This window comes from Lutra lutra, chromosome 1, assembly GCF_902655055.1.
Source record: "Lutra lutra chromosome 1, mLutLut1.2, whole genome shotgun sequence".
Classification (NCBI taxonomy): Eukaryota; Metazoa; Chordata; class Mammalia; order Carnivora; family Mustelidae; genus Lutra; species Lutra lutra.
In genome coordinates, this window is record NC_062278.1 from 89,413,590 (window position 1) to 89,437,632 (window position 24,043).

Below are 24,043 nucleotides of genomic sequence, written 5' to 3' on the forward strand. Positions count from 1 at the left end.
TGTAGAATGTTAATAAATGCCATAGGTCTAACTAGACTATACCTCATAGTTAAGAGAACATTTTTAATTACAGTGACTTTCTTAACACATGGAAGAACTGATAGTTTTTTTTTTAATTAATTTTTTATTTTTTCAGCATAACAGTATTCATTATTTTTGCACCACACCCAGTGCTCCATGCAATCCATGCCCTCTACCATACCCACCACCTGGTGCCCCCAACCTCCCACCCCCCACCCCTTCAAAATTCTCAGATCGTTTTTCAGAGTCCATAGTCTCTCATGGTTCACCTCCCCTTCCAATTTCCCTCAACTCCTTTCTCCTCTCCATCTCCCCTTGTCCTCCATGCTATTTGTTATGCTCCACAAATAAGTGAAACCATATGATAATTGACTCTCTCTGCTTGACTTATTTCACTCAGCATCATCTCTTCCAGTCCCGTCCATGTTGCTACAAAACTTGGGTATTCATCCTTTCTTTTTTCTTTTTCTTTTTTTTTTTTTTTTTACAGCTTTATAAACACGGGAAACCCAGCCAGGACCAAGTTCACCTACCCAGGAGCGCTGTTTCAAGAACTGATAGTTTTGGTTGTGTTTTTCTTTTGAACAGAATAGGAAATTGGACCTCAGACAAGAAGAAACCCATTTCCATTATCTACTTTTATAGTGTTTATTTTGTACATAATTGCCTCTTATTTTCTTTTTAATGCCTGAAGTACCTGTGTTTTTTTTTTTTTAAGATTTTATTTATTTATTTGACAGAGAGAGATCACAAGTAGGCAGAGAGGCAGGCAGAGAGAGAGGAAGGGAAGCAGGCTTCCTGCTGAGCAGCAAGCCCGATGCGGGACTCGATCCCAGGACTCCGGGATCATGACCTGAGCCGAAGGCAGCGGCTTAAACCAACTGAGCCACCCAGGCGCCCCAGTACCTGTGTTTTAAATGAATTTATTAATTTCTGTTATTTATAATTTATGGTAAATATTTTAAGAGTAATAATTATTTTCTTAATTTGGGTACTTGTTTATTTTCAAATTTTGTCTCTACCAAATGCTTATGAATTAGTACTTTATAGATGACTTGCTCTGAAATAGTTGATTCTTTTTTTTTTAATGTTTCACGTTTTTTGGTTTTTTTTTAATTCTAGTTAGTTAACATATGTGTAATATTAGTTTCATGAGTAGAGTTTAGTGATTCCTCACTTAAATTTAACACCCATTGCTCATCCAAGTGCCCTCCTTAATACCCATCACCCATCTTGCCCATCCACCTGCCCATGACTCCTTCAGCAACCCTGTTTGTTCTCTATAGTTTAGTCTCTTTTATGGTTTGCCTCTCTCTCTCTTTTTTCTTTCCCCTGTGTTCATCCACACCATTGTAAATGGTAAGATTCCATTCTTTTTAATGTCTGAGTAACATTCCATTTTGTGTGTGTGTGTGTGTGTGTGTGTGTGTGTGTGTGTATACACCACTTCTTTATCCATTCATCAGTTGATGGACACTGGGGGTCTTTCCATAATTTGGCTACTGTTGGTAATGCTGGTATAAACATCAGGATACATGTGCCCCTTCGAGTAAGTATTTTTGTAACCTTTGGATAAATAGTAGTACAACTGCTGGTTCATAGGGTGGCTCTATTTTTAATTTTTCCAGGAACCTCCATACTGTTCTCCAGAGTGGCTGCACTGGTTTGCATTCCCACCAACAGGGCAAGAGGGTTCCTCTTTCTCTCCATCCTTGCCAACATCTGTTGCTTCCTGTGTTTTAATTTTAGCCATTCTGACAGGCATGAGGTGGTATCTCATGATTTTGATTTGCATTTCCCTGGTGATAAGTGATAATGAGCATCTTTTCTGTCTAGTAGCCACGTATATGTCTTTTTTTGCAAATATCTATTCATATCTTCTGCCCATTTCTTAACTGGATTATTTGGCTTTGGAGTGTTGAATTGCATCTATGTCTTCATGTCAGCATAAAGCAGATTTCATTAATTATTTGGTTTAATTTTCAGACTAATGTAGTTCACTTTATTATATAAGTGACTATTATTGTCCCTATATTTTAGGTGAGGAAAGTGAAACAAACAAACAAAAAATTTAAATTAGCTTTTTTCAACTGAGAGTAATTTTTTCCCTTAGAAGATATTTCTTAGTGTATGAAGACATTTGTGGTTTTCACAACTAGGGACACACTAGTAATATCTGGTTGGTAGAGCCTAAAGAAGGATGCTGCTAAGTATCTTAAGGTGACCAATACAACAACTCCCTCAAGAAAGAATTATCCAGAGAACAGTAACAGTAGTGCAAAGGCAGTGAAGCCTGTATTAAATAATTAGATTTAGTCACAGAATTATTAAGTGATAGATTTGAGACTGCATTTTAGGCAGATGTCTCCTCTGGTTCCATCTCCTTGTAATAGGATATTTCTGAACATTTTTTTCTCCACTACATCAACCTAGTGCACACTATTATCTTCATTTGCCAATATTGTTACAAAAAAAAAAAAAATAATAATTCCACTCCTGTCTCTAGAATTCAATTTCTACATAGATATTGGGATGATAATTTTAAAAATTAAAATCAGGTCTTTTCATACACTTCTCATAAATATTTCCATGTCACTGCACTGTACTGAGAATACAATTTCAAATCCTAAGACATACAAATCTTAACTTCTTGATCCATGCTTCTGCTTTAACTTCATTCCTCACCATTCTTCTCCTGTTCACTATATGCCAAGTGCACTAACCTGATTGCTCTTTTTTCAACCTGCCAAAACTACTCTTGTTATAGATTTTTAACATCTGTTCTTTCCTCAGGCTGGAGTTCTCTCTGCTCAGTTAATTTTATGTTGATTCATAGACCTTGGCCCATACTAGCAAGATCAAATAAAAATAATTTAAATAGAATAGAAAATAGAAGATAGGAATTTAGTAGTGAGTGCAATGAAAATTGTAGACATATTGCAGACTTATAGAATGGGAAAACCACACTTATGACTGTAATCACTTTTAGTTATTTCGACTGTACATTTTTTTATAATGCCTTTGTTTTCAAATTAAGGTATAGGTTTACAGATGAAATACAAATGCCACATTAAACTTGTACTTGAGATAAACTTTTTTTTGTTATAAGTATTCCATGCAAAGTGTAAGACATACAAATATTAAAAGTATAAAAATTTATCTATATATACTAATACATGAGTGTATATATATACACACACACACACATATATATATATTTACATATATATTTGTTTCTCTGAAGTTAAATTTAACTGGATATCCTGTATTTTTATATATTAAATTTGATAACTCTACATTCATACTTACTCATTAATATCTAGAGGGTAGAAGGAAAGTCTCTTCCAAATAAAACATGGATTTCCTGAACTTTATTCTGATTATATCATCCAACTTACTTGCCATCACTGAACTTAACCAATCACTACAGCAGAGGCATGATTTCTACTGTTTGGTCCAAACTGGATTTCATGCAGTAGCCTGAATGGAGCCCTATAGCAAAGGGTGTTGGCCATTCTTTAGCTTCTAACATAGGCAAATCCAGAGACATAACTTTTTTGGAAACAAGGTTAAACCTATCCAAATAGCACAACTCTTCTAGAATTCTGGAAGATGGATTAGGAAAGTAACCATAATATATGCTACAAATGGAATTCGGTTTTATTTTGACTGATTTATATTAATCCACATTATCCATATTATCTAAATACACCCCCCCAAAAAAAGGTAAAGAAAGAAAGAAAAGAAAAAGGAAAGAAAGGAAGAAAATTATGTCAGTAATTATTCGCATCCAGTTTAGATGCATACAGTTTAGTTACAGTGGAAAAAAAATCATGAATCAATTGTAATAGACTTAACCACTATGGAGTATGTAGTCAAGTACTAAGGGGCAGAGAGAAGAAAAATTAGAGATGACAAAGTTGTCAAGTTAATAGTTTTGGCAATTTTGCTTATGGATGAAAGTATAAAATTTCCTCCAAACTTTGGGACTTAATGAGCAAATTCTCTCACTCACTATATATTTGTGTATGTGTTGCAAATCATATTTTGTTCCAGTTTTGGTATATGTGCTGGTGAAGGAAGCACTTTATTTCAAGATTTCGAAAGCTTAAATCATCTATACCAAAATTCAGTTGCCCATTTTTTGTTTTACTCAAGGTAGGAATGGGTAGCCTATGATATTAAGTGTACATGTCTACAGAAAAATAAATAGTAAACATCATTGCCCTTATGATACAAATCATTAGCTATTAAAGTGCTATTTTATAGGAAACCATTACTATAAAACTATAGAACCAAATTATAGAAAAGCCTGAAAATTAAACATAAGACTGATTTAATTGCACTTAGGGGACAAAAAAATACATTTGATTCACATATAAATAACATATCATCACATATTCCAAGGCCCCTTAAATTTCTTCACCTGTAATATTTGGCTTACTATCAAAATTGACATGATCAGCTCAGTTTGTGTCCATTATCCAATATTTCTATGCTTGTTTCTGCTTTCTGAAGCCAAACCTCCTACTTCTGTTTTTACTCAATTTATAACAGTAGTTTTTCCTAATTTCCTAATTATAAATTCTGTCAGATTTTAAGTCCTTTAAAATATAGTTAATTTATTATTGGAATTTTTCACCTAAGATCCCATCTGCTCCTTAGTTTAAATGTATTACTTTGACAGTCTTTGTTTGGGAGAGAGAATAATCTATATGGGATACTTGCAGACTTATTTTCTTTATTTGGTGTTTTAGAAATTTGCTATTTTCAGACAATCCAGGGAATTTCTTAATACCATTATCTAAACAATGTGACACTATTTTTATTATAGAATCAGTTGGTTGTGGGTCTTTGTTTTTACGTAAAGCAAAATTCTCTGGAGTTCTCTCTGCACTTAATAAATACAAATGAGGCATAATGAGAGTCCTTCCTTGAGAGGGAACCTTGTCAAAATGCTGCAGGGCTTTTTCTCCCAGACCAAAACATTCTTCAAAACTTATTGGGAATGTAACCTTTTTTCCTCTGGCACAAAGTGAAACTCCAAAGATCAGATATGTACATTCCATGCTATTTTAAAGCATTCTACATATCCAGAATATTCAATAACAGGAAGACTTTTTCTCTGGTACAAGGTTCATTGAGGATTATTATATTTCAAGTGGAACTGAATGAGGTTTTCTTAGGTCCTGATTATATTTTAGCTGCAAAGGATTTGAAAGTGGTAAAGTACTAGAGTTGTAATTTCTCCTCTTGGCTTTTGTCTGAAATGAAGTTCACTGGATTACAATAGAGATTCAATTGTTGGCAAGGGTGAGACAACAAACTTCAGGAAAGGTGCCCAATAATAGAAATATGATTATTGAAGAAAAGGGCAAGCAGAGTAATTGTCCTAGGGAAGGATGAAAACAAACTAACTAAATAGCAACAGAGACATTTACTATATACCTGATATACAGGTCTTGGAGGAACATACTTAGAAAATTAAAATTGGAATGAAATTCTGTATTTATCAGGTTATGAAACTATAGAGTGAAAACAGCAACAAAAACAAAACTTCTTCCCCAATGCAAAAGTACCAGTGCTTCGTAAAATACCGAAGCAACACCTCCTCTGTATTACATGGGTGAGCAAACGGGCTTAGTTTCAGTCCCCTTGTAACCTGAAGCAAGGCTGACAGGGGATTCGCCTTCTAATAATCCTGCAAGATCAACACAGGTTTTAGCCTTTCCTTCTACAAGGGGAGAAATCATGAAGAACTATACAATGCCTCTTGATACTTCAAACCCAAAGTGACATATACTTCATGTCCAGACCATTTAACTGGAAGGGTACTGGGAAGTACTTCTTTCTATGTATCCAAGAAAAAGAGAAGTAGAAGTAATGATAAGCACTAGAAACATGGAAGCTGGATCCATGGGCAAGCCTGCAGACTAAGAAGGATAAGGGAAAAAGTAAGTGACCATAAAATTGAATGTTTGGGGTTTCGGTTATTAGATAGCACACAAAAATGATAAACTCAAAAATAAGGAAACAAGTTGGGAGTTCTTGCAACAGGGATGCTAGAGGTTTGATGCAGCAATTAAGCAGACTGTGTTGACTAAAAAGGGAATCATTACTCAAGTAAAGAGAATTAGTTTGACTGTTAAACTCTTTTTTAAATATAGTTTTAATTTTTTTATAATCATATAATGTATTATTAGCCCCAGGGGTACAGGTCTGTGAATTGCCAGGCTTACACACTTCATAGCACTCACCATAGCACATACCCCCCCGCCCAATGTCCATAACCCCACCATCCACTCTGTACCCCCCACCCACCAGCAACCCTAAGTTTGTTTTGTGAGATTAAGAGACTCTTATGGTTTGTCTCATTCCTGATCCCATCTTGTTTCATTTATTCTTTTCCTACACCCCAAATCCCCCACGTTGCATCTCTACTTCCTCATATCCGGAAGACCATATGATAGTTGTCTTTGTCCGATTGACTTATTTCGCTAAGCTTAATACCCTCTAGTTCCATCCACGTTGTCGCAAATTATATGTATATATATCACATCTTTAACCATTCATATATTGATGGACATCTAGGCTCTTTCCATAGTTTGGCTACTGTGAACATTGCTGCTATAAACATTCAGGTGCACATGCCCCTTCGGATCACTACCTTTGTATCTTTAGGGTAAATATCCAGTAGTGCAATTGCTGAGTCATAGGGTAGCTCTATTTTCAGTTTTTTGTTTTCCAGAGTGGTTGCACCAGCTTGCATTCCCACCAACAGCGTAAGAGGATTCCCCTTTCTCCACATCCTCACCAGCATCTGTCCTTTCCTGACTTGTTAACTTTAGCCATTCTGACTGGTGTGATGTGGTAACTCATTGTGGTTTTGACTTGTATTTCCCTGATGCCGAGTGATGTGGAGCAATTTTTCACATGTCTGTGGGCCATCTGGATGTCTTCTTTGCAGAAATGTCTGTCCTTTACCCATTTCTTGATTGGATTATTTGTTCTTTGGGTGTTGAGTTTGATAAGCTCTTTATAGATTTTGGATACTAGCCCTTTATCTGATATGTCGTTTGCAAATATCTTCTCCCATTCTGTCAGTTGTCTTTTGGTTTTGTTAACTGTTTCCTTTGCTGTGCAAAAGCTTTTGATCTTGATGGAGTCCCAAAAGTTCATTTTTGCCCTTGCTTCCCTTGCCTTTTGCGATGTTCCTAGGAAGACATTGTTGTGGCTGATGTCAAAGAGGTTGCTGCCTTTGTTCTCCTCAAGGATTTTGATGGATTCCTTTCTCACATTGAGGTCCTTCATCCATTTTGAGTCTATTTTTGTGTGTGGTGTAAGGAAATGGTCCACTTTCCTTTTTCTGCACGTGGCTGTCCAATTTTCCCAACACCATTTATTGAAGGGGCTGTCTTTTTTCCATTGGACATTCTTTCCTGCTTTGTCAAAGATTAGTTGACCATAGAGTTGAGGGTCTATTTCTGGGCTCTCTATTCTGTCCCATTGATCTATGTGTCTGTTTCTGTGCCAGTACCATGCTGTCTTGATGATGACAGCTTTGTAATAGAGCTTGATGTCTGGAATTGTGATGGCACCGACTTTGGCTTTCTTTTTCAATATTTCTTTGGCTATTCGAGGTCTTTTCTGGTTCCATATAAATTGTAGGATTATTTGTTCCATTTCTTTGAAAAAAATGGATGGTACTTTGATAGGAATTGCATTAAATGTGTAGATTGCTTTAGGTAGCATAGACATTTTCACAATATTTGTTCTTCCAATCCAGGAGCATGGAACATTTTTCCATTTCTTTGTGTCTTCCTCAATTTCTTTCATGAGTACTTTATAGTTTTCTGAGTATAGATTCTTAGCCTCTTTGGTTAGGTTTATTCCTAGGTATCTTATGGTTTTGGGTGCAATTGTAAATGGGATTGACTCTTTAATTTCTCTTTCTTCTGTCTTGTTGTTGGTGTAGAGAAATGCAACTGATTTCTGTGCATTCACTTTATATCCTGACACTTTACTGAATTCCTATACAAGTTCTAGCAGATTTGGAGTGGAGTCTTTTGGGTTTTCCACATATAGTATCATATCATCTGCAAGGAGTGATAGTTTGACTTCTTCTTTGCTGATTTGGATGCCGTTAGTTTCCTTTTGTTGTCTGATTGCTCAGGCTGAGACTCTAGTACTATGTTGAATAGCAGTGGTGATAACGGACATCCCTGCCATGTTCCTGACCTTACCAGAAAAGCTCTCAGTTTTTCTCCATTGAGAATGATATTTGTGGTGGGTTTTTTATAGATGGCGTTGACAATATTGAGTCATGTGCCCTCTATCCCTACACTTTGAAGAGTTTTGATCAGGAAGGGATGCTGTACTTTGTCAAATGCTTTTTCAGCATCTATTGAGAGTATCATGTGGTTCTTGTTCTTTCTTTTATATATGTATTGTATCACATTGATTGATTTGCGGATGTTGAACCAACCTTGCAGCCCTGGAATAAATCCCACTAGGTCATGATGAATGATCCTTTAACGTACTGTTGGATCCCATTGGCTAGTATTTTGGTGAGAATTTTTTCATCTGTGATCATCAAGGATATTGGTTTGTAGTTCTCTTCTTTGATGGGATCCCAGGATGTGATCTATTCTGGGGAATGTTCCATGTGAACTAGAGAAGAATGTATATTCTGTTGCTTTGGAATGGAATGTTCTGAATATATGCGTGATGTCCATCTGGTCTAGTGTGTCATTTAAAGCCTTTATTTCTTTGTTGACCTTTTGCTTGGATGACCTGTCCATTTCAGTGAGGGCAGTGTTAAAGGCCCCTACTATTATTGTATTATTGTGGATATGTTTCTTTGATTTTTTTATTAATTGGTTTATATAGTTGGCTGCTCCCATGTTAGGGGCATAGATACTTAAAATTGTTAGACCTTCTTGTTGGACAGACCCTTTGAGTATGATATAGTGTCCTTCCTCCTCTCTTATTATAGTCTTTGCCTTAAAATCTAATTGATCTGATATAAGGATTGCCACCCCAGCTTTCTTCTGATGTCCATTAGCATGGTAAATTGTTTTCCACCCCATCACTTTAAATCTGGAGGTGTCTTTGGGTTTAAAATGAATTTCTTGTAGACAGCATATTGATATGTTTGTTTTTTTTTTTAATCCATTGTGATACCCTGTGTCTTTTGATTGGGTCATTTAGCCCATTTTCATTCAGGGTAACTATTGAGAGATACGAATTTAGTGCCATTTTTTTGTGGGTAAGGTGACTATTACTGTATATTGTCTTTGTTCCTTTCTGACCTACTACATTTAGGCTCTCTCTTTGCTTAGAGGACCCCTTTCAACATGTCCCATACAGCTGGTTTGGTGTTTACAAATTCTTTCAGTTTTTGTTTGTCCTGGAAGCTTTTTATTGCTCCTTCTATTTTAAGTGAAAACCTAGCTGGATATAGTATTCTTGGCTGCATGTTTTTCATTTAGTGCTCTGAATATATCCTGCCAGTTCTTTCTGGCCTGCCAGTCTCTGTCAATAAGTCTGCTGCCAATCTAATATTTTTACCATTGTATGTTACAGACTTATTTTCCCAGGCTGCTTTCAGGTTTTTCTCTTTGTCGCTAAGACTTGTAAATTTTACTATTAGGTGATGGAGTGTGAACCTATTCTTATTGATCTTGAGGGGGGTTCTCTATACCTCCTGGATTTTGATGCTTGTTCCCTTTGCCATATTTGGGAAATTCTCTACAATAATTCTCTCCAATATACCTTCTGCTCACCTCTCTCTTTCTTCTTCTCCTGGAATCCCAGTTATTCTAATGTTGTTTCATCTTATGGTGTCACTTATCTCTTGAATTCTCCCCTCGTGGTCCACTTTTGCTTAACTTCCTTATTCTCTGTCATTTGGTCTTCTATATCACTAATTCTTTCTTCTGCCTCATTTATCCTAGTAGTAAGAGCCTCCATTTTTTTTAAAAGATTTTATTTATTTATTGGACAGACAGAGATCACAAGTAGGCAGAGAGGCAGGCAGAGAGAGGAGGAAGCAGGCTCCCTGCTGAGCAGAGAGCCTGATGTGGGGCTCAATCCCAGGACCCTGGGATTATGACCCGAGCTGAAGGCAGAGGCTTTAACTCACTGAGCCACCCAGGCACGCCAAGAGCCTCCATTTTTGATTGAACCTCATTAATAGCTTTTTTGATTTCAACTTGGTTAGATTTTAGTTCTTTTATTTATTCAGGAAGGGCTCTTATTTCTCCAGACAGGGTTCCTCTAATATCTTCCATGCCTTTTTTGAAGCCGGCTAGCACCTTGAGAATCATCATTCTGAACTCTAGATCTGACATATTACCAGTGTCCATATTGATTAGGACCCTAGCCAATTGCTTCTTGTTGTTTTTTTTTTTTTTTTTTTGTGTGTGTGTGTGTGTGTGTGTGTGTGTGTGTGTGTGTGTTGAGTTTTTCTCCCTTTTTATTCTGTTATTTTATCCAGATAAGAGTATATGAAGGAGTAAATAAAATACTAAAAGGGTGACCAAGACCCCAGGAAAATGTGCTTTAACCAAATCAGAAGAGTCCCCAATTTGTGGTGGGAAGGAAGGGGGTAAAAAGAAGTTCAGAAAAAAAAAATAAATAAAAAGGAAAATATATAAAAAAGAAAATATATATTAGACTGGTGACTAGGACACGGTCACCCACTTAATTTTGGGAGTATTTTGGTCTCTCAGAAGAAACTTACCTCCCAAAATTTTAAAGAATGAAAAATATATATAAGGTTAAACCCAATGAAGGGATGGAATATGACTATAAAGATGAAAAAAATATTTTTTTTAATTCTAAAAAAGGAGTTGATAAGGTAAGTTGGTTGGGAGAATAGAGAAAAAGAGAGTGGAGAGAATTTGCTCGGGCTGGAGACTAGGACAAGCCCAGTGCTAGACTTAGGGTGTATTTTGATCTATTAGAAGACATTGTACCTCAAGTTTTTTAGAAATTTTTAGAAGAAGAAAACATCTATATATACAAAAATAAAATTAGATACAATGAAGGATAAAATATGAGTATAATAATGAAGGTTCAAAAAAAGATTTTTTTTTTAATGAAAGGTATTGTTAAGATAAACTAGTTAAAAATACGTTAAAAGAGGAAAGGGTAAAATTAAAAAAAATTAGTAGAAAAAAAATAAAATTAAAAAAGTTTATTAACTTTGCAAGACTAAAGAATCATGGGGAGAAAGGCTTGAATTCCATGCTTTGCTTTCTCCTCCTCTGGAATTCCACTGTTCTCCTTGGTAAGTGAACTTTGTCTTGGCTGGATTTCTAGTTGATCATCTGGGGGAGGGGCCTGTTGTAGTGATTCTCAAATGTCTCTGCCTGAGGCAGAATTTCACTGCCCTTACCAGGGACCAGGCTAAGTAATCCGTTTGGGTTCACTTTCAGGAGCTTTTGTTCCCTGAACGCTTTCCATAGAGTTCTGGAGGACGGGAATGAAAATCCGGTCTCCCAATCTCCAGCCCAGAGGAGCTGAAAGGTCGGGGCCCCACTCCTCAGTGCGCCCTCAGAGAAAAGCGTTCAATCACTCCCGTCTCCTGGGCCTCCAGCTGCGCTTGGAGAAAAATGCTCTATCACTCCCCTCTCCCTGGCCTCCGCTCTGCTCCAAGCTCACCCAGCCAGTGACCAAGCGTCTCTGTCTCTGGCACACAGCTCCACCTGAAGTCTCCGAACCCCGCAGATCCCTGTGCTTTTCCAGGGGGTGTCTCCCCAGATCTTGTGGGGACCCCACTCACGGAGCAGTGGCCTGTACCACAGATTACGGTTCAAGGTAACCCTGAGTTGAGAGCTCACTCCTTGGCTCTGTCTCTGTAGCCGGCTTCCCTGCTCTAATACCTGCAAGCTCTGTGACACTCAGGCACCCCTGATCTTTCTGTGACCCTGCGGAACCTGGGGCTACACTGTCCCCACGTGGGATTCACCCTGGTTTAGCCTCTGAAGCAATGTTCCTCAGTGGAGCAGATTTTTAAAAGTCCTGATTTTGTGTTCCATTGTTCCACCGCTTGCCGGGAGTCAGCCACTACCCCCACGGTCTATCTTCCTGTCACTTTGGATTCACTTCTCTGCCAGTCCTACCTTTCAGAAAGTGGTCAATTTTCTGTTTCTGAAATTGTTGTTCTTCTTCTCTCCGATATCCTGTTGGAATTGTAGGTGTTTGGACTGGTTTGATAAGCTATCTAGCTGATCTCCTGCTCAGCCTGTTACTTCTCTACCATCTTTATTCCAGCTTTTTAAACAAAGAGCTGTTACAGTGTAGACTCTTGTGTTCAGAGTCTACATAGATCTTACTGTCAAAATTAACATCAGCAGTAGTTGTGGCCGAGTGGTTAAGGCAATGGACTAGAAATCCACTGGGGTCTCCCAGCGCAGGTTCAAATCCTGCCGACTATGGGAAAGTTGGGTTTTGCTGGTACTTGCTTTCATTTTGGTGAGTTCTCCCCAGCTTTTTCCGCAGATTATTTAAGGGATTTGTGAATGGTTGGAATACAATGGGGACCCCAATTGGGCCATAAAAGGACTGCAAAACGGAGCTATGGTGTCGTGTGATTGTGTTTACAACCTGGGCCCAGGAAGGGGAGATGGGACAAAACATGCCAATCTGGAACAAAAAGCAAACTGTCGCGAGGTCATGCATCAAGGGACAGCTCCGACCCCTGGCCCCGGGGGTAGCCCAGAACCACCAGAAGTCATGGACCCATGGTGTCCTTTTGCTCGAGCGCATTAGCCCCTGGGTTTTGTTTTTACTGTCAGGGAGTTAGTTTACTAATGGTAGAGTTGATCATTTTGAGGTTTGTATTTGAACTTTTGGGGGGGACATCTTTTTGCTATAGGTTAATTATTGTATCAAATTCATCATTGTTTAGACCAATTGCATAACATAAGACAGTCACCTTGTTTACAAAATGAAGTAGTCAAAATTTCCAAGTCTCTTCTGGCACTAAAATTTTAATTATTTTAATTTGAATATGTTTATTATAAACTTCTAGAAGACATTAAAAAAATTTTAAAGAAAATCCTATTAATCATGAAGGTCCCCTTCCCCACTTTGGCATATGCAGACAAGTTAAGCAGCTGACTTTTAGTTTCAGCTCAGATTGTGATCTCAGATTCCTGGGATGGAGTCCCTTTCAAGATTTTGTCTCTCCCTCTGCCCCTCCCCCCGCTTGTTTGCTTTCTCACTTTCTAAAATAAACAAATAACTCTTTAAAAAAAAGAACCATTGTGACTATATTATTATTCCTATAATTAGAGTCATCTGAAGGCAACACTTAAACACAAGGTAGGAGTGCAAAAAGATGAGATAGACATGACATCATTAAACCATTTGAATTAACCACTAGAGAGATCTCTGGAATATAACTGATGTGATATGACAACTCTAATTATTAATTAAGTGTATTGGACACACAGTTTTCTATTAATTATGTCTTGCATCTTTCTAACATCTACAAGCCTTTTTTTTCAGATTGAAGAGTTTGAGGTAGCCACAAAATGGTAAATGTTTTAGGTTAGCCCTTTAAATTTAAATAAAGAATGATGTTTTAATAAGTATTCTATATTTAGCATTTAAACTTTAAATTCAACCTGTTTATATGTAAACCCAAATGTAATTTTTAAAAATAAGGATATCTTAGATTTATTTTAAATATAAAGTTTATATTGTTTCTGAAAACTAAAGTACAGAAATATTAATTTTTCCCAAGTTCATGTAGATGATAAGGAATAGACTCCTAATAGCTATTCTGAGCTCTTTGATTCGTACTCTCTTCTCTCAACCATTATATCATCCTACTGTGGCCATGTAGCAGAGTCAATACGACTTACTATGTAGTACAGCTTAAGAAAGGATTTCTAAGTGTTGCCAGAGAATAAGGACAAAGGATAAATTATATAATGTATTTGTATTATACTAAAATTAAAAAATTAAATTGCTCTCTCCTAGAGAATGAGAGTCAAATAGTCTATGCTGTTTCCAGATTCCTTGAGTATAAAAACCATCATTGTTGAAAGTGTGTGCAGTGGGAAGAATAGATGAGGATAACCTTTAACAGTGTAAAAGGGGACAAATGTGAACCCAATGATTTTTTTCTAAGCTCAAGCTGACAGAAATCAAACCTCATTTCTACTTCTCCGAACTATTTAATTTCCTTAAAAAATGGGAAAAGCATAAATGTTTGTTCACCTTAACCAGACCAATAAGGGAAGAATAAATCAGAAGAAATAAATGTATAATCGGTAAAGCAGACCTGTCCCAGCAGTGCTATAGATGAATAGATGGTGACGGGAGTACTCCATAAAAACCAGAACATACACAAAATAACAATGATCAAAGAGAAAACAAATTCTGGATCAACAAAACATTTGGCTCAGGTAGCTTTTGCTTTTCTTCTTAACCACAGACAGGATCCACATGGAGTGGAATCAGAGGCTCAATATTTTTCAGTTGATAGTCTTAGTACTTGGCAATGCCTTTGCAAACAAGTCCCAATGTGGAGAATGAAGATTAACAAAGGAGATCCCAAAATGAGAGCAGAAGAGTTACCCAATTTCGATATCTCATCTGAAGATATGTGGGAGAACAATGATGGCAAGGATATGGTTAGTAAATATAGTCCTGGGAAAAATAAAATACTAATTGGTTTAGTTATCTGTAACTTAAGGCAAGCTTAGTAAATATTTGCCAGTATATCACTGGCTTAAACCCAATAATAGCAATAATTACACTCAGCATAAAGCATTACATACCTCAATTAAACAAAGATGGTCAATGTAGATAAAGAGAAAAGCCCACATACATGTTATTTTTAAGGGCAACCTTTAAATATAAGAGCAGAAATGTCTGAAAATAAATGTATAGGGAAAAATTACACCTTTAAAACATTTACTAGTAGAGCTAATGAAACTATGTAATATGACAATGACATAAGGCTAACCTTAAAACAAAAATCAAATGAGAGATAAAGATTATAATGATAAAAGGATCATTTTAACAAGAATATATAATAGTTCAAAGTATGTGCAATTAACAACATAGTTGTCACATATAATAATAAAGTATATAAAGTGAAGCAATTAAAATTGAAAGTAGAGACAAATCTATTTTTGATATTTCGAAACAGCTCTTTTTTAAGTGATAGAAAAAAGGAACCCTCAGAATATACATTAAACAACATGAATAAAAAAGACTTCATTGAAGAATGTAGGTGCTTTTCATGTACCATTTATCAGAATAGATCATATTCTGAATCATAAGGAGTTTCAGTAAATTTAGAAATGATTTATACAGTTCCCTGATGACTGTAAACTTAAATCAGATGTCAATAATGACATTATTAGGATCATTAGATCAAATGTCCAGAAATTTGGAAATTAAATTACACTCCAGTGTACACGATAGGTCAATGGACAAATAACAGTGAAAAATTAAACTTCAACTTAAAAGCTTAAAAACAGAGATTGACAGAATACGGGGGGGGGGGGGGGGACAGGATTCAGCTATATGTAGTGTTTAAAAAGCAAATTTAAGTATGAAAAATCAAATAGGTTAAAAGATAAAAGGTGGGAAAAGATATAGCATGCCAACATTAATCTAGGGAAAGATAAAATATGCTGATTTTAGACAAAATCAATTTTAGGAAAAGGAAAAATAGGCATAAAGAAGAACATTGTATAATAATAATTCTCCAAGAAAACATAGCAATTCTAAGCTTGTATATATAACTACAGAGCATCAAATTAGAACCAGGTAGAATGTTTTAAAAAATCCAAATCAAAACAAAATCCAACACCCTTTCATGTTAAAATCAAACAAACAAAACACTTAGAAAACCAATAAAAGATAACTTCCTTAAGATATAGGGCATCTACAAAATCTCACAGCTACCATCAAACTTCATAATAAAAAGAAATTGATGCTCATGCTGTAATATTAGAAATAAAGAATATTCACTCTTGAGCTTCTAGTCAACATTATGCTTGAAAAATAAACTCATCAGGGTTGGACAGGAAAAGTACAACTATCTTTACAAATTATTTGATTTTATATGTAGAATAAACTATGGAGCCCACTGCCAAAACTTTTAGAACAGCACACAGTTAACTTCCAAATAACATATCAGTTAAACAAAAATGCAAAAAATTTTAAAATTTTGAGCAAAATTAAAATGAAAATGTGAATTAAATTTGTGGGATACAACCCAAAAAGTTTTTAGAGAAAATTTATAACATTAAATACATATGTTAGAAGATATAAATACTCTAAAGTAAATAGCCTAAGTTTCTACCTCAGGACACCATGGAAAAAGTTCAATTTAAGTCTAAAGAAAGCAAAAGAAAATAAATAATAAAAATACAGCAGAAAACAATGAAAATATAAACAGGAAACAATGGAGAAAAAATATTAAAACTGTTTCTTTAAAAAGATTGATTAAATTGAAGAATCTCTACCTATGCTAGAAAAAAAAAGAGAAAACTCAAATTACTAATATGACAAAGAATGGTCATTACTGGTGATTTAATATACATTAAAATGATAATAAAAATATAAAAAACAAATATGTACCCACAATTTTAATAAATTGCTGCAAGAGACCAATTCCTTTAAATACTGATACTACTAAAAATTTATAGAAAGAGAAATTGATAATCTTAAATAGGCCTGTCTATTAAAGAAACTGAATAATTAATAAAATTTAAAAGAAGAAAACACAAGATGATTTTACTGGTAAATTCTAACAAACTTATAAGGAAATTTTTACTAATTCTTCCCAATGTTTCTGTAAAATGCAAGAAGAAATACTTCTAACCCATCCTACATGTTCAACATTACCCTAATACCAAACACATATGAAACATTACAAGAAAAAATAAACAAAACTACAGATCAGTATCTGTCATGAGCATAAGTTCAGAATCCCTCAAGAAAATATTAGCAAATTGAATTCAACAATTTATAAATATATATATGTATATATACACATATACATATATATATATTCATACATATACACACATATACATACACACACATACACATACATGGTGACCAAGTGAAATTTATTCAAGATATGAAAGAGTGGTTCCACATTTAAAATCATTCTATGTAACCTACCACATCAAGTAAGGAAGAACAAATTATAATAGTAACTCATAAAGAAAAAGCATTTGTCAAAAACAAAAGTTATTTACAAAAAAAAAAAAAACCTCTCAATAAGCTAGAAATAGAGAGGAACTTCCTCAATTTGATTTAAAAAACCTACCAAAAAAAAAAAAAAAAAAAGCTAAAGGTAACATCATACATAATATTGAGATACTACACATTTTTTTCCCTAAGAACAGGTACAAGGCAAAATTTTCTTCTCTCATCACTCTTATTCAACATTATACAAAAACTCTTAGGTAGTGAAATATGACAAGAAAAAGATAAATGTATATAGATTTTTTTAAAAAGCTGTTTTATTCACAGAAGACTTAATAGTGCAGAAAATCCTGAAAACTCCTGAAAATTTTGAGTGATTATAGGTCACAAGTTTATAATACTAATATAAAAAAAAAATAAGTGCTTTCTTATGTACATGCAATGGTTAAATGGAATAAAAATGCTCTGTATGATAGTACACCAAAATGAAATAGTTATTAATTTAACAAAATATGTGCAGGATCTGTATGTAAGAAAGTATAAATTTTGATGAAAGAAATCAAAAAGATCCAGATAAAAGATATTCCATGTTCATGTAGTAAAGGACTCAGCAACATTAAGATATTAAATCTTCACAGTTTGATCTATAGATTCAGTGCCAATTCCTATCAAAATTTCAGAAAGCTATTATGTAGACAATAACAAACTTATTCTGAAGATTATATGGAAAGTAAATAGAACTAAACCAATCCAATACAACAAAATTAGAAGACTCAGACTTCTTGATTTCAAGATTTACTGCAAATCTGCGATAAGACAGGATAGCATTTGTGAAAGAATAGACAAGTAAATCAGAATAATAGAGAGAGCCCCGAAATGGACCTACACTAAATAGTCAAGTTGAGGGGCGCCTGGGTGGCTCAGTGGGTTAAGCCACTGCTTTCGGCTCAGGTCATGATCCCAGGTCCTGGGTTCAAGCCCCGCATCGGGCTTTCTGCTCGGCAGGGAGCCTGCTTCCTCCTCTCTCTCTGCCTGCCTCTCTGCCTGCTTGTGATTTCTCTCTGTCAAATAAATAAATAAAATCTTTAAAAATAAATAAATAAATAAATAAATAAATAAATAAATAGTCAAGTTGATCTTTGCCAAAGAACAAAAACAAACAATCAAACAAGTAAAAAAACCTAATTGGAAAACTATAGTCTTTTCAACAAGTAATGCTGGAATAATGATATATTTATATGTAAACAAACACAAAACAAAAAATCAAACCCAAAAAATAAAGACAAAAATAGACAAAGACTTCATCCCCTTACAAAAAATTAATGCAGAATATAGATCTAAATATAAAGTACAAAACTCTAAAACTTAATAGAAGTTAAGTTCTTCTTAATAGAAGAAAACATGGGAAAAAATCTGAATAAAAATCTCACCAAAGAAGATATTCAGTAATCAATTAAACCTGGTGGTTTAGGAAATATTAAGTCTGCAAACCCTCCTAAGATGTTTGCATTGATTTCTAATCAAGGGGGGGAAAACCTCATTTTTAAAAATTTCTGCAAATACGGTGTCTGTAGGACTATGTAAAATAAATAAATAAACAAATAAAAACTCTCATGCAGAGAACTAACTGATGGATGTGAGACAGAAGATGTATGTGAGATGGACAAAATGAGTGAAATATAGGCTTCCAAATATGAAATAAGTAAGTCACAGGAATAAAAAGTACAACATAAGGATTTTATGGTGCCAGATAGTAGCTACACTTGGGTCAGCAGCGCATAACATATGCAGAATTTGAATCACTATGTTGTATACCTGAAACTAATGTAACATTGTGTATCAACTATACTGAAAAAAAAAATGTTTGGTTATAATGACAAACAAACAAACAAACAAACAAAAAACCCAAAAAACCCTGTCACGACATTGATATTCTTTTAGAATCCATCTAAAGCTATTATGTAGTGAAACATAGTAAGATAAAATTGTACTAAAAAGATGTTAAAAACTCTACAGTCCTAAGAGACAGTTTTTCTACTTTATTTTGGAATTAATCTCAGTTTTATGCAAGTTTGCCTTATGTGGTATGCAGGAATGCATCCCCTTGCATAAACCATACCATTCTCATATTTTTTTTAATCTGATTCTGTCTCTACACATTTACATCCTGCCAAAGTGTGAAAATTGTTTCCAAGCCCTGATATTTCTCATGGGAGTTCATTTTAGACTTAAAGTAAGAGATGAAGTTAGTCTTTGGTATAGCAATTTCTATGGATGTCATTATACCCTATAAATATTTTCTGGAACATATATAAAAAGTTTCTTGAAATATTGTTGCTTTCTATTATACTATCTGAATTTTACAGAATCGTACACAAAATAATAGGAAAAAAAGAGAAAAAAAGTATGTAAATTATCTCATCAATACAACTAATGTAGACTACATCTTTCTCATACTATTTTTCCATAAAAAGGAAAAGCACAAAATTTAGAATAAACCATTGTGCATTTTACCTATTTTTCTTTTTTTAAGGATTTTATTTATTTACTTGACAGAGAGAGAGAGAGTGTGTGTGCGTACAAGCAGAGGGGAGAGAGAGGGAGGGGAGAAGCAAGCTCCCCACTGAGCAAGCAGCTCAATGTGGGACTTGATCCTAGGACCCTGGGATCATGACCTGAGCTGAAGGCAGATGCTTAACTAACTGAGACCCCAGCCACCCCAAATCATTGTGCATTTTAATAGAAAGTTCACTAATGATCAATATCAGAGATTTTCCAGTCACCTTTTTGAGAGCTTTATCAACTATTGTTTATAAATACTTCTTTCTGCTATTTTCCATTACAGTGTTCTCAAATGTTACCTTTTAACAGCTTTATTGTTATACCTAATGTATAATAAACTGAACATATTTAAAGCATATTATTTCATGATTTTAACATGTGTGCATTTATAAAATCATTTCTGTATTTGGTAAACATATCAGTCTCCCAAGTTTATAGACACACACACACACACACAGACACACACACATGCATATGTACACCACACACATGCACTCATGCACACACACATGTGTATATATATCTCTTTCTGGATCTTCTGTTCTATCCATCTATTCCATTGTTCAGTTGTCTCTGTTCTGCTCTGCCTTGTTCCATTGTTTGCCTTTATGACATAAAGCATAATTTTTAGCATAGTTTTTTTTTTTTTTTTTAGTGTCAGAGGTAGAATTTAGTGATTCATCAGTTGCATATAACACCCATTACTCATTACTTCAGTTGTCCTCCTTAATGCCCATTACCCAATTATTCCTTCCATCCACACACCTGTCCTCCAGTAACCCTCAGTTTGTTTCCTTGAGTTCAGCATCTCATATGGTTTGCTTCACTCTCAATTTTCATCTTATTTTATTTTTCTGTTCCTTCCCCTGTGTTCATCTATTTTGTTTCTTCAGTTCCACATGAGTGAAATCATAAGGTATTTGTCTTTCTCTGACTTACTTTGCTTAGCATAATACCCTGTAGTTCCATCCACGTTGTCGCAAATCGCAAGATTTCATTCTTGATTAATGTAGCTTTATAATAAATCTTGAAATTAGGTGTATTACCATTCCAAATGTGTTCTTCTGATTTATTTCCGCTCATCAGAGTTCTTTGTATTTTCATATAAATTGTAAAATTAAATTGTCAAGTTAAAAAAAAAGAAGTCTTGCTTGAAGTCTTTGGGATCTTCACAGATGAGTATGGGAATAATGAATATCTTAGCAATATCGTGTCTCTAAACAAATAGACCTGTGTATATCTCCATTTATTTAAATGTGTGTCCATTTTTCTCAGCAATGTTTTGCAGTCATAGTGTGTAGTTCCTATACATATTTATCTGATTTATTCCAAAATACTCCAAATTTTTTATATTTGGAAGACCAGATTGTTCTTAACTTGTGTATAGAAATACAGTTGATTTTCTATATCAATGTAGGATCCTGAAAACTTACTAATTCACTTATTAATCCTAGCAGCATTTATTTGCACAATTGATAGGATTTTCTATGTACACAATCATTGTACATCTACAAATAAAGATAATTTTATTTCTTCCTTTGCAATCTGGATTATATTTATTTATTTAGTTAATTAATTGCCCTGACAAAAATCTTCAGTATGATGGTGAATGTAAATGGTGACACAGGTCATTCTTACTTTGCTCCTGATCTTAGAGAGAAAGAATTTTACTAGATCTATTTTTCATATGTGCCCTTTATCAAGTCCAGGAAACTTCCTCTATTTCTTGTTGGCAGATATATATATGTATTTAATTTCCAATAAAAGACATTGGCTAATTTCAGTTGTTTCTGTTTGTACTGAGGTGGCCACATGCTTTTCTCCCTGCCCCCCCTTTTTTGGTCTGTTAATATGCAAAAACTGCATTTATTAATTTTTAATGCTAATGTAACATTTTATCCCTAGGATAAAGTCCACTTGTTATTGATGTTATTTAGCCTTTCATATATCATTGGATTAATAATCCAAGTAAATGTTAAGAATATTTGCATCTACGTTACTGAAAAATATTGATCTGAAGTTTTTTGCCTTGTAATGGTTTGTCTGGAGGTTGGTATTAGAATAATGCTGCTTATAATGGATAATGTAATCAATAAGGTTTTCATGTCATCCATTTCTATAATTCTCATCTAACTTTTAAAGTCATGATTTCCACTTGGTTCTGATGTCATTAAATATTAATTTCATATTATAACACTAAAAAATTTATGTAACCTAGAGTCTCAATTGCCCATCTTATAAGCATATTTGACACAAATTTGGACTAACAAAACAATTAAGCATATGAACTATGTTTATATCTTGTTTTCACAAGGAAAAATAACCTCTTGTACCACATTAACTCTAAAATGCCACAAAGTCTCATTTTAAGTACTATAGTACTTAAGAAACTCTACATCTTTGAAAAACATGAAATTGTGAAAAGGAAAATCTCTAATTCCTATAGTGGATATTATGGAGTAAGTTATGTCCTTCTTCCCCCAATTTATACTGTTGTGGAGTTGCCAGGCATAGAAGTAGAATTCAGTCGAAAGTGTAAAAGAAGTGATACAAAGAAGTAATTTTAATCATTCTTCTAACGATTTCCCCATAGCATTTAGGCTAGAAAGAGTGGTAAATGAAGACATTAGATAGAAACAATAAAAAGTTAAAGAAGACCAATGGGTAAAAGTCTTAGTAAGGTAACAAGTTTTTTGGATTCAGGGTGTAGTGATTTGAGAATGACTTGAAAGAGTAGAGTGCTGGAAACCTGAGTTGATGAAGGAGATAAAATGTGGGGAAATTATAAGAACAAGTGAATAATCATAGGAGTAAGTAGTTTAGAAAAGTGTGAGTAGTATTTGGAAGAGAGCTGGTCACAAAATTGAGGTGGCAGTTACTGAAAGGACTATCTTTGTGGATCTTAAAATCCTCAAGATATACAACAGGAGTAATGCTTAAAATAGCAACAGAGACGCCTACAAGAAATTCTAACTGGGGGGCACCTGGGTGGCTCAGTGGGTTAAAGCCTCTGCCTTCAGCTCAGGTCATGCTCCCAGGGTCCTGGGATAGAGCCCTGCATCGGGCTCTCTGCTCAACAGGGAGCTTGCTTCCCTTCCTCTCTCTCTGCCTGCCTCTCTGTCTACTTGTGATCTCTGTCTGTCAAATAAATAAATAAAATCTTAAAAAAAAAAACACCAGAAATTCTAAGTAGTAACTCAAGAATCAGTAGATAACTACAACAAGGAGAGATCATCGATTATATAGTCTTTTGAGGAGAGAGTCCAAAGTATTCTAAGGTGGTGGACAGAAAGCAGTCTAGAAAGATAAATTACAGTGAGTGGAAAAGAGGGCACTTCTCCACCAGCACCAATTGTAGAAGAGAATTGTGGGTCAGAATAATGACAACTTGTAAGTTTGATACTATTTAATAGCAACAAATTCTCATTATTACATACTTACCTATATGTTATATGTCAATTGAAAAACAATTTTAATGGACATAAATTGTTTTTCTGCAATTATTCTGGATGATTTAGAAAATGTTGCTTAAAAGCACTTAAAAGTTTATGACATTTGTATTCTGGTATGGTTTTGTGTTTAGCAAACATTCTCCCAATGATGTATAGTTTAAAATGGGTCATTCATAAAGATCAATTTTATTTGAATATTATATTTAACATGGAACTCAAGTAGAAAGTGTTAAAAGCAAAATAATATTTAATGTTCTCCAGATAACTTTTAAATATCAAAAATGTACAGTATTTTGAAACTTTTCTCAAGGATTTATGCTAATATGATAATATTGCATCATTAATGTTTCTAGGGTGGTTTTTATTTTCAAAATATTTCTGGATATTGTATAATTATTACATTTTACACATTTATAAAGACACAGTTGAGATTCCTCGGAAAATGATTGTCGACAGATCAAGGGTCTTAAACTGAGGAGTTGTAGTTTTATACAGGTGTGATGCAAATAATCTTCTTAGCTGATATTGACTACAGTTCAAGTAATGCTTGTTCTAGTTATGAACTGTCTTTAAAAACAATCCCTGAGAGATAAGGGAAAAAATTACAGCAATTGCTTTAAGACACTAAGCTATTTATTTCTGGTGCTTAAATTGTCACACAACTTTTAACAAGAAGTCACTACTGAAATACCTTTTTGGTTAACATGTGTCTCAGGCAGATGCTTTCACCCAGTTCTGAATTCCCATTTGAAAGAGAAACAACTCCTGGGGCCCTGAGGTGGATAAACTGAAGCAAGAGCTCATCTCACCACGGATGA

At 34.6% G+C, this 24,043-nt stretch overlaps 1 non-coding gene across 1 annotated transcript; it reads left to right on the forward strand.

The window, feature by feature from the left end:
• Positions 1-12,382: 12,382 nt before the first annotated feature.
• Positions 12,383-12,464, forward strand: TRNAS-AGA (transfer RNA serine (anticodon AGA)). Its single transcript has one exon. It is a non-coding gene; the product is annotated as a tRNA-Ser (tRNA).
• The last annotated feature ends 11,579 nt before the right edge of the window (positions 12,465-24,043 follow it).